The sequence below is a fragment of the Cryptomeria japonica genome, chromosome 10, assembly GCF_030272615.1.
Source record: "Cryptomeria japonica chromosome 10, Sugi_1.0, whole genome shotgun sequence".
Lineage (NCBI taxonomy): Eukaryota > Viridiplantae > Streptophyta > Pinopsida > Cupressales > Cupressaceae > Cryptomeria > Cryptomeria japonica.
In genome coordinates this window covers 452,149,717-452,161,716 of record NC_081414.1, presented here as the reverse complement: position 1 = coordinate 452,161,716, position 12,000 = coordinate 452,149,717, and the positions used below count along the sequence as shown (strand labels likewise).

The window sequence follows — 12,000 nt, the reverse complement described above, 5'->3', positions numbered from 1 at the left end:
TTGAAATCCCTTATCCACCAACTGTCCTACACTTAAAAGATTATGCCTTAAATATTCATTATAATAAACATTATTAGTATTGTGCTTACCATGATATAGTTACTCTTCCTTTGATCATGCATGCTTTGTCATCTCCAAATCTAACCAGACCGCCATCAAATTCTTGCAAAGATAGAAAATTCCTTTTATCTCTAGTCATATGATGTGAACATCCACTGTCTATTACCCATTCATTCTTATCTTAAAATTTTAGCAGCAAGGGCCTTTTCTCCAGGTAGATTCTCTTCCAGTACCAGATCATCTTCCTTGATAGCCAGGAACACCCATTCCTTTCCATTGCCGGAACCACTAGCAGAGTCTTGTGCCGGTTCATCATCAGAATCAGTCACACCTTCCTCACCAACAAAGTAACATGATTTTTCTCTATTTCTCCTATACTTATGCTTGTTTTGATATTCAGGGTTAGGCTTAAAAGATCTACTAGCTCTTTCTTCAAATCTTGAATTCCTTTCAGGACATCTAGATGCAAAATGACCTATCTTATTACATGCAAACCATTTAAAGGGTGATTTTCCTTCATACTTACTTTCTACCAGTCCTTTAGGTACTCTTCTAGCAAATAGGGTTTCAAGTTTCTCAAATTCTTCATCTTCCCTCTTCATATCTTCCAATTCCTTTGCATACAAAGCTTTCCAATCTTGCTTGTCAGTTGATGGTGTAAATGCATGAAAAGAAGGTTCATAATTCATTGCTCGAGAAGGTCCAAATTATTCAAGCTCAAAAGCAGATAATTTCCCAACCAAGGTATCCCTATTGACAGAAGTATTAGCCATTGTTCTCAATTCATTAATTGCAATAGCCTTCATCTTATAAGCCAGTGGTAAAGCTATGATAACTTTAGAAACTATTTCATCTTCACTCAGAGATCCACCACAACATTGAATTCCCATGACAATTTCATTTACCCTTTCTATAAATGCAGTTATCCTTTCATCTTCTTCCATCTTCAAATTTTCATATCTTACCCGGTAACCATCAAGTTTAGCAATCCTAACAGTAGGTTCACCTTCATTTAGAGTCTCCAACTTGTCCCATATAGCTTTTGCAGTAGATTTGTTAGTCAATCCCATTATTTGCTGATAAAAAAGTTCACACAAGAGGGATACTCTAGCTCTACAATCATTCTCAAGCTCCTTATCCAAGTTTGTTGGAGGAGGATTTCCAGATGCTAGAATAAAAGGGTTTACACCATTCTCAATGATGTTGTCGGTGTAAGCTATGAACCAAGTTACCAGTTGGTTGCCATGAATGACAACATAAAAAATTCTCATCTGAGAGTAGAATGCCAACAATCTTCCCCTTTGGCTTTGATGGCAATGCTCACGAGAAAAATCCAAAAATTGATATCCAAAAATGAAGTCCAAAACTGATCTGAGTGCTCCCCTTGAGAAAATGATCTCTTCAGTACATTTTTCTCCATATTACTACCCCCCCTTTGACATCACTGACAAAGGATGTCAAAAAGAATCAAAGAATTCAAAATTCTACCTCATAGTCTGTATCCGGTTATGTACAATTTGAAAGATATCCGCCAAAATCAGATTAAGACTCTGCATGAATTTGGAGTGGATAGAAAGGCAACTCTAAACCTTTAATATGCAACTCCTTATTAGTAGTGGCCTTCATCTAGCTGCATCCTTTCTAGTGACAGCTCATGATCCAAAGTTTGTCTTGGCGGAAACAACATGTTTTGACAAGGAAATAATAAGTGTCAAGTAAATGAATGAGAAGGTGATTATCAAGCTTGATGCGAAGTTCTTTGACATGATCTTCAAGTGTTTTGAAGTAGAGGAATACACATATATCATTATGGAATCAACTCAAGATTATTATGACAAAAATCTTATAAGTCATTAGAATATTTTCATTGATGTCATTGATGATTTTGTGATCCAGAAACACAAGCCTGACATATTCTGGGACAAGTTCTGCAAGGTCCAGTATTCACTTGGGTCTGACATATTCCATTTTAGGCTACATTGCTCCACAATAATAGATATATTCGTAATATTTTGGGAACATGTTTTGTATGTTATCTAATACCTATATCTGAGATTTTAGGTGTTAATGTTTTGTTGCGGCACAATTATGGGTCTAGTAATGTTGTACCCTGATTACCAACATTGCCTTGTGTGAAGATTTTGATTTGGTCCCCTCTAGAGTCATCGATGGTTTATTAGTTTGGGTGATCACATCTATTCCTTGATGCATGGAGAAGGTCCTTTCTACTTTGGCCAACTTCTTTGGTATGATAAGATCTATTGAGACATAGTGTGTAAAGGTTTTTGGGCTAACCTTTACTTCAGATGAGTTGACTTCATGAAGACAATTTGATACATACAGTTGCTTTGTGAAGGATTAATATATCATATTTTGATCATTATATGAGATTTATAGTGAATGTGAAAGTGATTATGTATAGTGAATATGAAAGTGATTATGTACAATGAATTTGGAAGTGATTGTGCACTTCAAAGGAACTGTAACTCATGCATGTGATAGATGCAATATTAATTGTTCAAATTTTGTAATATTGGCTATGAGCCATCTCTCCTAAGTGAGCCATTATATTTTGGATAGTGAGTCCATTTGGCAGTGAGTCACCTTGTATTAATGTAATCGGTTACATAATATTGAGAGCTAATCCTCATCGTGGTTTTTCCCATTTTGGGTTTTCCTCGTATAAATCTGTGTTATGTGGTGTGCTGTATTTTGCTTACTGTTCATTTTAATTATTGTTGTCCTCGATTTCAGCACGACCAAAATTGTGAGGCAACCCTATGAAACTGTCTATTTCATACGTCACGCCCTCTGGGAGAGCTTGATCGACTATGTCGGTTAGCTCATTTAGCTTTTCGCTTTTCATTCTTATTGTTTTTAAGTTCTTTTAGATTTACAACTTTGCTTGCAGGTCGGACTTTAAAGTCCGACTTGTAGGATTCTCTATTTTTTTTAAAAAGGGTTCGCACATCGGACTTTAAATGTGCAAAATTTTGATTCTTCCCCTGTAGATCGGACCTTAAAGTCCGACCTATAGATAGTCCTTCCCTTGCATATCGAACTTTAAAGTCTGACCTGTAAGGTCTTTGCATCTGCACATCGGACTTTAGAGTCCGATGTGCAGGTTGATTCAGTAGTAGCATGCATATCAGACTTTAAAGTCCAATTTGCAAGAGGATTAGTCATGCATGTCGGACTTTAAAGTCCGACTTGCAAGAGGATTAGTCAGGCAGGTCGATCGGACTTTAAAGTCCGACATGCATGGTGCAATTAACAATTAATGAGGGAATCTATTGTTAAATTTGGGGTTATTTATTAATTTTTGGGGATCATTTACTCATTTCATTTTGTGATCTCTCCTTCGCGCATGCCCTCTTGCTCCTCTCGTTGTGTTTTTGATCTCGATCACCTCGCTAATCATCTGATTTTCTTCGGTCGCATGGATTGAGGTAGGGTTTTATTATTTTTGAGTTTTTTCCTTTCGTTTCACCCTTACTTTTTCTTCTTCGCCATTTCTTTTGGGTTTTCTTTTGTTGGAGCACAACGGATTTTAAAATCCGATTGCTCCTAAACCTTCTCCTCAAGGTCGAGGGCACATCAAACTTTATTGTTCGATTGCCCTTTGATCTTTTTGTTTACTTTCCTCTCTTTCCTCGCTTGCACGTCAGGTTTTGAAACTCGACATGCAGGCTAATGTATGGAGATGACTCTCCGCATATCAGACTTTAAAGTCCGATATGCGGGAGATACCCTCTTTCTAACAAGGTGGGTTTTAAAACCCATCATGTTAGCAAGAGGGTTTTCACCAGGGAAAACTTTAAGAAACCCCCCCTTGGACAAGGTGTAAAAACCTGACGAAAGGTGTATAATTGCCGAGGAAAATATTAATTTTACTAGCAAAATTTTGTAGTTTACGGAGAAAAAATAATAATCTCCATTGGCGAATCATTTGTGATCGCTCAAAGTTCGTGAAAAATCCTGGCGAATTGTAATGTTTTTAAAACCAAAAAAAATATTTGCATGGGCAAATTGTAATGTTTTTAAATCTAGAAAAAATATTTGCATTGGCGATTTCAACCTATTTTTAAACCATAAAAAAAAATATATTGGTGATTTCAAACTATTCGCAAACCATAAAAAAAAATATTGGCGATTTCAACCTATTTTCAAACCATAAAAAATAAATATTGGCGATTTCAACCTATTTTCAAACCATAAAAAAGTATATTGGCGATTTCAACCTTTTTCCAAAACGTAAAAAATATATTGGCACCTCAATAGACCCCGTCAAGTCATTAGAACATGTGGCACACAGTCGTCGGGCCTTTGCCCGAAAGACTGCCCATTAGAAAATCTCATGACCTAGCGACAAGCCCTTACAACTCTATCTCCAACTCGCAAGCTGAAAATGCTAAGCCTTCATAACCTTGAGAGCTAGTGACTAAGGGCAACTGAACCGCCACTCGCCAATTCTCGACCTCGAAATGTTAAGTCCTTGTCACCGCAACGACCTAGAGATAGTGGTAACTTTAACCCTTTCCACATACTCGCCAACAGTAAAATTATTTATCTCTTAACTGCTATCACTTCACTCACAAGCTCATGGTTTGATCACATCTTCAGACATTTAACCTCGTGAGATGGTGATAACCATAAAACTTAACCACAAACTATCTAGTTGCTAGCTCACGACCTAAAAATGCTAACATTAAACAAACATGAGAGCTAGAGACAACTGTATGAAATGAGTTGCTTACTAACTCTCATGATTATAATGCATGACATTAGACTAACTTGAGACCTCGCAACCAAAGCAATTTCATTAACAATCTCTAGCTCGCTAACGTAAAATGCTAACACCCAAAAAGCTAGAGACCTCGCGATGTAAACCCAAACCAACTTGTCACCAGCTCGCAGCTTGATCACCTCTTCAGACATTTAACCTCGTGAGCTGGCGATAACCATAAAACTTAACCACAAACTGTCTAGTCTCTAGCTTGCAACCTAAAAATGCTAGCATTAAACAAACATGAGAGCTAGCGACAACTATATAAAATGACTTACTCGCTAACTCTCATGGCTATAATGCATGACATCATACCAGCTCGAGACCTCACGACCAAAGCAATTTCATTAACAATATCTAGCTCGCCAACATAAAATGCCAACACCCAAAAAGCTAAAGACCTCACGATTCAAACCCAAACCAACTTGTCGCTAGATCGTGCTTGATCACATCTTCAGACATTTAACCTCACGAGCTGGCAATAGCCATAAAACATAACCACAAATTGTCTAGTCACTAGCTCGCAACCTAAAAATGCTAACATTAAACAAACATGAGAGCTAGAAACAACTATGGTGGCAAGCTAATATGTACAAGGAATCTTAAGGCTTGAGCCTTGGATGCCGATTCATTCTTGAGGGACTAGTTTGAAGGTTTCTCCTAAGTTGAGGTTGATTAGACAAGAAAGGACGACGGTTTTCAAGGCATAAAAGGATTGGATAGCTTCTTAGTTAGAGATGGGAGATCACAGATTCCTCTGAGAAATCAGAGGTTGGTTGTTGTCAGGGATTCTGAAACAAAATTTGTACAATCAAGGAGGAATAAAATTAGAACAAAATCATTCACATAAGATAAGCCTTAGCAAGATGTAATGGATTTGATAGGCATGACTTCTAGAGTCCATAGCTAGTAGGGTGAGTTGAAAAGCACCAAAATGATGATTTTTCATGTGAATGAGCATCACCAGATGAAGTGTTAAAAATTTATAAATACAATGGGGTGGTGACTTTATTGGTAGAAGAGAAAAGAAACCATTTTCATTTTTTGAAAGTGGTTTGTTCCTCAAAAAGGAAGATGATGTTTGAGCAGGATCATGCATGGAGTTGTTGTGTGCTCTGTATACCGGATGGGTGTTTTTTTTTCTTTTTTTTTCTCCTCTATGAATTTGTTTATTGTCAAAGGGGTTGTGAAAGTGAGAAGGATTTCCAGAGGGGGCAGGAAATCCTTTTCTTATCAAGAAAGGCCACGCATGGCACATCCTTTGCTTCTACTCTGCCACTAGATGGCAGGGGGTTCAAAGAAGGAGCCCACAAAGGAATGAAAGAAGGATTGTTTGGGTAGGGAGTGGTAGCCAGTCATCTTTGTGATGACATGGAATCTATGACGCCTCTCCATCATATTATGTTTACCCTAAAGCTCATTTTTCCACTTTCTCTGATCTTGGGCATGAAGGCTCAAGATCCTCTTTCCATTTTCTCTGATCCCGAGCATGAAGGCTGAAGCTCCTCCTTTATTTTAGGGGTGACTTTACTTCTTGCCAGGACCCAGTATCCCTTCTAAGAAGGGAAATTCTATGTTGGATAGATTGTAACATCTCACACTCCATCCAAAGGCATTAGGGTGATAATGGCATAGCTCAATCAATTTTTCTTCTACCAATTTTCAGTTAAAAATTTTGATTCATGGCCAGAGCATGGATAAAGAATATTTTTGTAACAGAATTGCATGTGGTCTTTTAGGCCTAATTGCTGAGAGTAAATGTTCTGTTGACATGTGTCTCTTGGCCTGAAGCTTGTTGCTCCCTTTTCTTCTATAAAAAGGAAAATCAAGGCCATTAGAAGGGTTCCTTTTGGGGGGTCTCTTGAGGGTTCCAAAATTTTGGTGCCTTTGGGGTTCCTTTTTTGGTTTCAGTAGTGAGTCTAGGTGAAGGGAGCAAGTTGTATAGTCATTTATAGATCAAATGAAAAGCATTTAGTGTCAAGCTTTGTGCAGGTTCTTGAAGGAGTTAGTTATATGTAAATTTATTTTGTGACATAAGTAGTAATTTTATCCAATAGAAATTAAATTCTGATTTATTTCTCTCCAATGTATAATTCTATTATCTTTCAAATAAACAAAATCAAGAGTTTTTCATTTGTTGCATTGTTATGGTGTATGCAATTTTTCATTTAATTCTTCCTATTATGCCCAAGAATGCATAATTTCTATTAGTTTGGAATCATATTAAGGATGCACCTCATTGTAATTAGTGGAGGGATTACTTAAGAGAAGAGGGTTTTGAGGTCCCAAAAAACTTGTCGAACATACCGATGGATAAGATACAAGAAATATTGGATGTTAACAAAGGAATATATATATATATAATTTATAATCATATATACACATATAATGGCAAAGGTACAAAGGTAGAGATACATGTTGATTATAGGTATGAGGATATGCCAACTTTATGGAGGAGGGAAAACATGTACATGATAGAACACCTCCATATATATTACATAAACATCCATAGCATACAAAATCATAAGAGTATTAAGAATGAAAGGATCAAACACCACAATAGATAGGAATACAACATAATTAGTAAAACATGCATGCAACTCAATTAAAGGGAATATCTTTTGAGGATCCAATTCCATGATAGATGTTATAGACAAAGAAGTAAGAACATAGTCTAAGGTTGGTTAGGTGAGATCAAATATATACAACACAATGAAAACCCAAACCCTAAACAAGATGTAATAATGAAACACAAATGAGGGTAGATCCAAAATCTAATCAAATCTAATATAAAAAGAAAGTAATCATAAAATCAAATCTCAAAAAAATCACACTTTCATAATCAAAGGCAAACAAGAAAACATATTCACCCACAATGAATCAACTATTATAATTGGAAGGTCACTTCATCAAGACAACATCAAGACAATAGACCATTGCCTTATCCTAGGGCATAGAGTCACTTACAATTCAAAGACAACCTAATCATAAACTTCAATAAGATTCATTTGCAGATAAATATGAATGAATATGCCATTACATACACAACTTAGATTCATACAAATGATATAATCATCAGATTTGTATTAAAAAAAATGATTTCACTGAAACTGCCCCAAGAACTTTAATTCTTTCATTGAAAGAAATCCTAGAACAATTCTATAATCTGCCTTGCAGACACATAAATTAAAAAACCCTTGACCATTCAGTTCATAGTGAAAACATAAATTCAAGACAAAGACAAATTTGTGAAGATCTCAAACTATAAATGATATTATATTCATATTGATATCAAAAAGTAAATTCAAAATACGGTTCAGCTACGCATTTATCAAATTCTTGAACAGTTGAACTTATAATTGTATTAGAGTTTTCAACATCAATTAAAGTGACCAACTGGCCATCCCTCTCTACCGATCAAAAAAAACAAGTGGCCATCCCTCTCAAATTAATCTTGGAATCTTTTTATAAGATGAGGATATAACAAGCTTAGGATTACTTTGAGGAATCTTGGGTAACAACCTGACAAGTCTTCTTTTGCTTTAGCATGGCTTGCCACCTGTCCACCTCTTTGTCTGTTGGCCAACTGGATTCCTTTACCTCTTCCAATTTTGCAACTGACTCTGTCCATCTGGCATCTGTAACTGCCCTGGCCTCAACAATAAACTTTGTATGGTCAACCTCAACCTTGAACAACGAATCAAGCATAACGTTAAGGAAATCAACATCAACCTGATCATATATATGTTTGATTATTTCTTCTCCCTCCAGAATCAAATCATATTCGCTGGTCCAATTGGAATATAATTTTAATTCTCCATTACTACCATAAATTGAAGGCACCAATGTACTATAATCTTCCCCAAATGTCTGCAATTTTTCATTTATAAGGACATCCTTCCCTATGAAAAATGCATAAGCTGCATTGATTACCTCCACCATGTCTTTAGTGTCACTGATCTTGGGAGGGAGCTCGTCACTATATAACATTGTAGTATCCAACTTATCCATTAATCTACTTCTTCCGGACCAAACATTGAACAAAGGTCCAAGAAAAGTGACAGCCTCAGAGGATTTTTTACTTGCCTGTTTCAAATAAATGTGCAATTCATGCACTGCCAACAATTTTCCTTTCAATACATTCATCCCGTGTTTCAGAATTTCTGACACAATAGATATAGCCTTGACATTTTGTTCCTTTTCAAGATTTTCAATTTTCTCTATGTATTCCTCCATTTTTGCTGTCACATCAGCTAGTATTTCTTGTACTTGTTCTGTAATCTTTATTGGAGGGGGCTCATTTGTAATTTTTTCTTTCAACTCCACTAACTCTTCCTTCAGAGTGCCCTTCTTCATTAGTGTCTCTTCATATTTATTAGCTAATGTACTCAATTGGTTATATGTTTATGTATATCTTCTTGACAAATCCTCTGTTTTTGATAAATTCAGAAAAAAAAACTTGAGTAAAAAATGCGGCAATCTCTGTGTCACTTGTGTTCTGAAAATTCCAAATCATTCTGTTAACTTTCTTTTTTACTTGGATATTTAGAAGGTGGGGCTTTTGAGTGGAAGGGTCCAAAGAACAAGCAACAAGTGTCTTTGACTTAGGATTAAATCCCGATCCTCTTATTACATCTCCAATTTCAAATTTAGTTTTAAACAATGGGTCCTCTTGCTTCCTAATCTAATCAATAATAAAAATAGACTAAATATCCCAGTCAGGCATCACAATCATGGCAATACTCTTAACCAATTGTCTTGCCTGATCCACAATTATTTGCTCCCTGTCAGGATCATATTCCTGCAATGCCTTGACAATCTCCTCAATCTTTTCTACATTTCCTTCCTCTATGATCAAATTTTGTCTTAATTGATTTTGTTTCAACCTTCTCAGAAATTTTTTAAATTCATCTGACTTAATAAAGTCATCATCTTTCATGAACTCATTTGACAACATCACACACTCATCAAAGCCAAGGGCTTCATTTGTTTCTCCTTGTTCTTCATTCTGCCTTGCTTCTATGAGATGTGCCCTTATTTGATGAAAGTAGTGTCCTTATTTTGTAACAATTACTCTAGCAGGCTCTCTCCTCACAATTTCACCCTCCTCTTTGGTTTTTTTTTTTTTTTGCAGATGGTACTCGGGCAGATTGAACTTCATCCCCACTCTCTACATCATCAACATACACAATAAGTGGCCTCTTGCGATGTGAAGATTGTCCATCTTGGGGTTCTTGCTGCTGAGTAGCCACTTCAAGAATTTGAGGCATTTGTTCCTTCAAAGTTTCAGATAAACTCAACATTCTGTTAATCCTCTCCAGGTATGGGTTATCGGGGCAAAAACCTGAGAAACTAGGGTTCGTATCCTTCAATTTTTCTTCAACTCTCATCAAATTTTTCTATTTTCTTCTCCTTTCTTGTACTTCATCTTTTCTCACCAAATTTCTAACCACATCTTCATCATCCAATGGTTCATGGTCCTTTATTGTGGCCCAAGGTGTCATTTTTGGCAATGCATGTTTAATAAATTGTTTAGGATCATAAAATCTAGACACAACATTAACCAACCTATACTATTTGAGGAAATTATTTACTTCATCAAAGGAACTCCTACCAATGGTAAAATTAGACACAAACCAAAGCCTAGGAAGAAAAGAACCCTTTCTATTTTTCTTAAGGTATTCTTTTTCAACTAGGGTCAATTGCCAAATAAACTCCATAAAAGAAATCCTAACTGGAACAAATTTTGGTAAAATATGGGGAGGCTGAGGACACCCATAGACTCTGATCACAGTAAAGTTATCAAAAGGGAAAAATTCCCCCAGTTATGTGAAATAGACTAGTTTGGAACATACTAGTAAGGTCTCAAAACTCTCCTAGCATTAATTGACAATCTTTCCCTATTTATTCCTAGCATTTCCATAATTGGCAAAACAATCCAATTTTCAAAGTAAAGGAAAGAAGAATGGGGAGAACTATTGTCCCAAATCTGGGTCCATCTTTGTATTGGCATTAAGAGACCAAATTCTTCTTTGAACAACTCCAATTATTTATCCATGAACTCAATATTATAGAACAAGATTAAATGCATCAACAATGAATAATTCTTAATTGTAGGGCTGGGTGCACCACTCTGAATTTCAACTAGAGCATTATGATTGTGTTCAACCACATAGCCCACATAATCATAATCTTTGTTAACATCTAGGTGTTGAATGTCCATAGCCATCATCAATAATTCAGCTGACACTGTTGAATCTCCATCAAAACCCAACACTCTGCATAATCCATAGATTGTACAATGTATATAATGGTGGAAAGGTGTGATGTAAAATGGTGGCTTGATACTATTTGGAATTATAACTGGTTTCCCATCCACCCTAGGCATGTATCTGAGCATTGCATGCTTCTTGATAACACCTTTGTATTTTTCATAATCCTCTGCAATCCGCTCCAAATCTATATCTGTACATGCAGCACCAGTAATTTGGAAAGCTTCAATGAAGCTAGCTTTGTTAATTGAAACTAGGGTAGATTGGTTCTTTCTTCTAATTAACCTAGATACTAGGCAATAGCGTTTGGCCAACTCTTTGATCAAATCCACATCAACATACACATCTGGAACAATTAACTTTTCCATATTTAAATCCCAAGGGTTTGACATCGACACACCCTTAACCCTATTATTCCATAAATAATGAAACAAAGCAGTACCAGACATATAAAGCATGGTCGGGTTTTTGCATTGGCTCCATAAATATTTCCATGCCATTTCATTTGTATTCAAAGCAATGGAAGTCATTGGCAGCAAATCTACAAATTCTTCTTTGTATTTCTTATCCTTCTATTCCTCAGTGGCCTTGGGTTTGGAACCTCCACTTGTCGTCGCCTTGCTCATTTTAGCTGCGGGAGAAAAACAAAACCAATTTTCTAAAATTTTCCCACACCCAACACTCTGAATTATCCAATGTTGCTACAAAGCTCAATTCACTGGATTACCTCGAAGATAGAATGCAATTATACAAAATCGCGGCTTGATCATGCAATTTATGGTATTTGGGTGCCATCACTTCTCTCATTAATTGGCACACTTGCATGATCTAGCTATTATGACATCAATTCAAAGGTAAAGTATTGGAGCAAAATTTAAATTC

The 12,000-nt window shown here is 36.2% G+C and overlaps 1 pseudogene; it reads right to left on the bottom strand.

Annotated features, from left to right (window-relative positions):
- LOC131859026 (uncharacterized) overlaps positions 1-10,149 on the bottom strand; it is a 48,006-nt pseudogene extending 37,857 nt beyond the window's left edge.
- Positions 10,150-12,000: the final 1,851 nt, after the last annotated feature.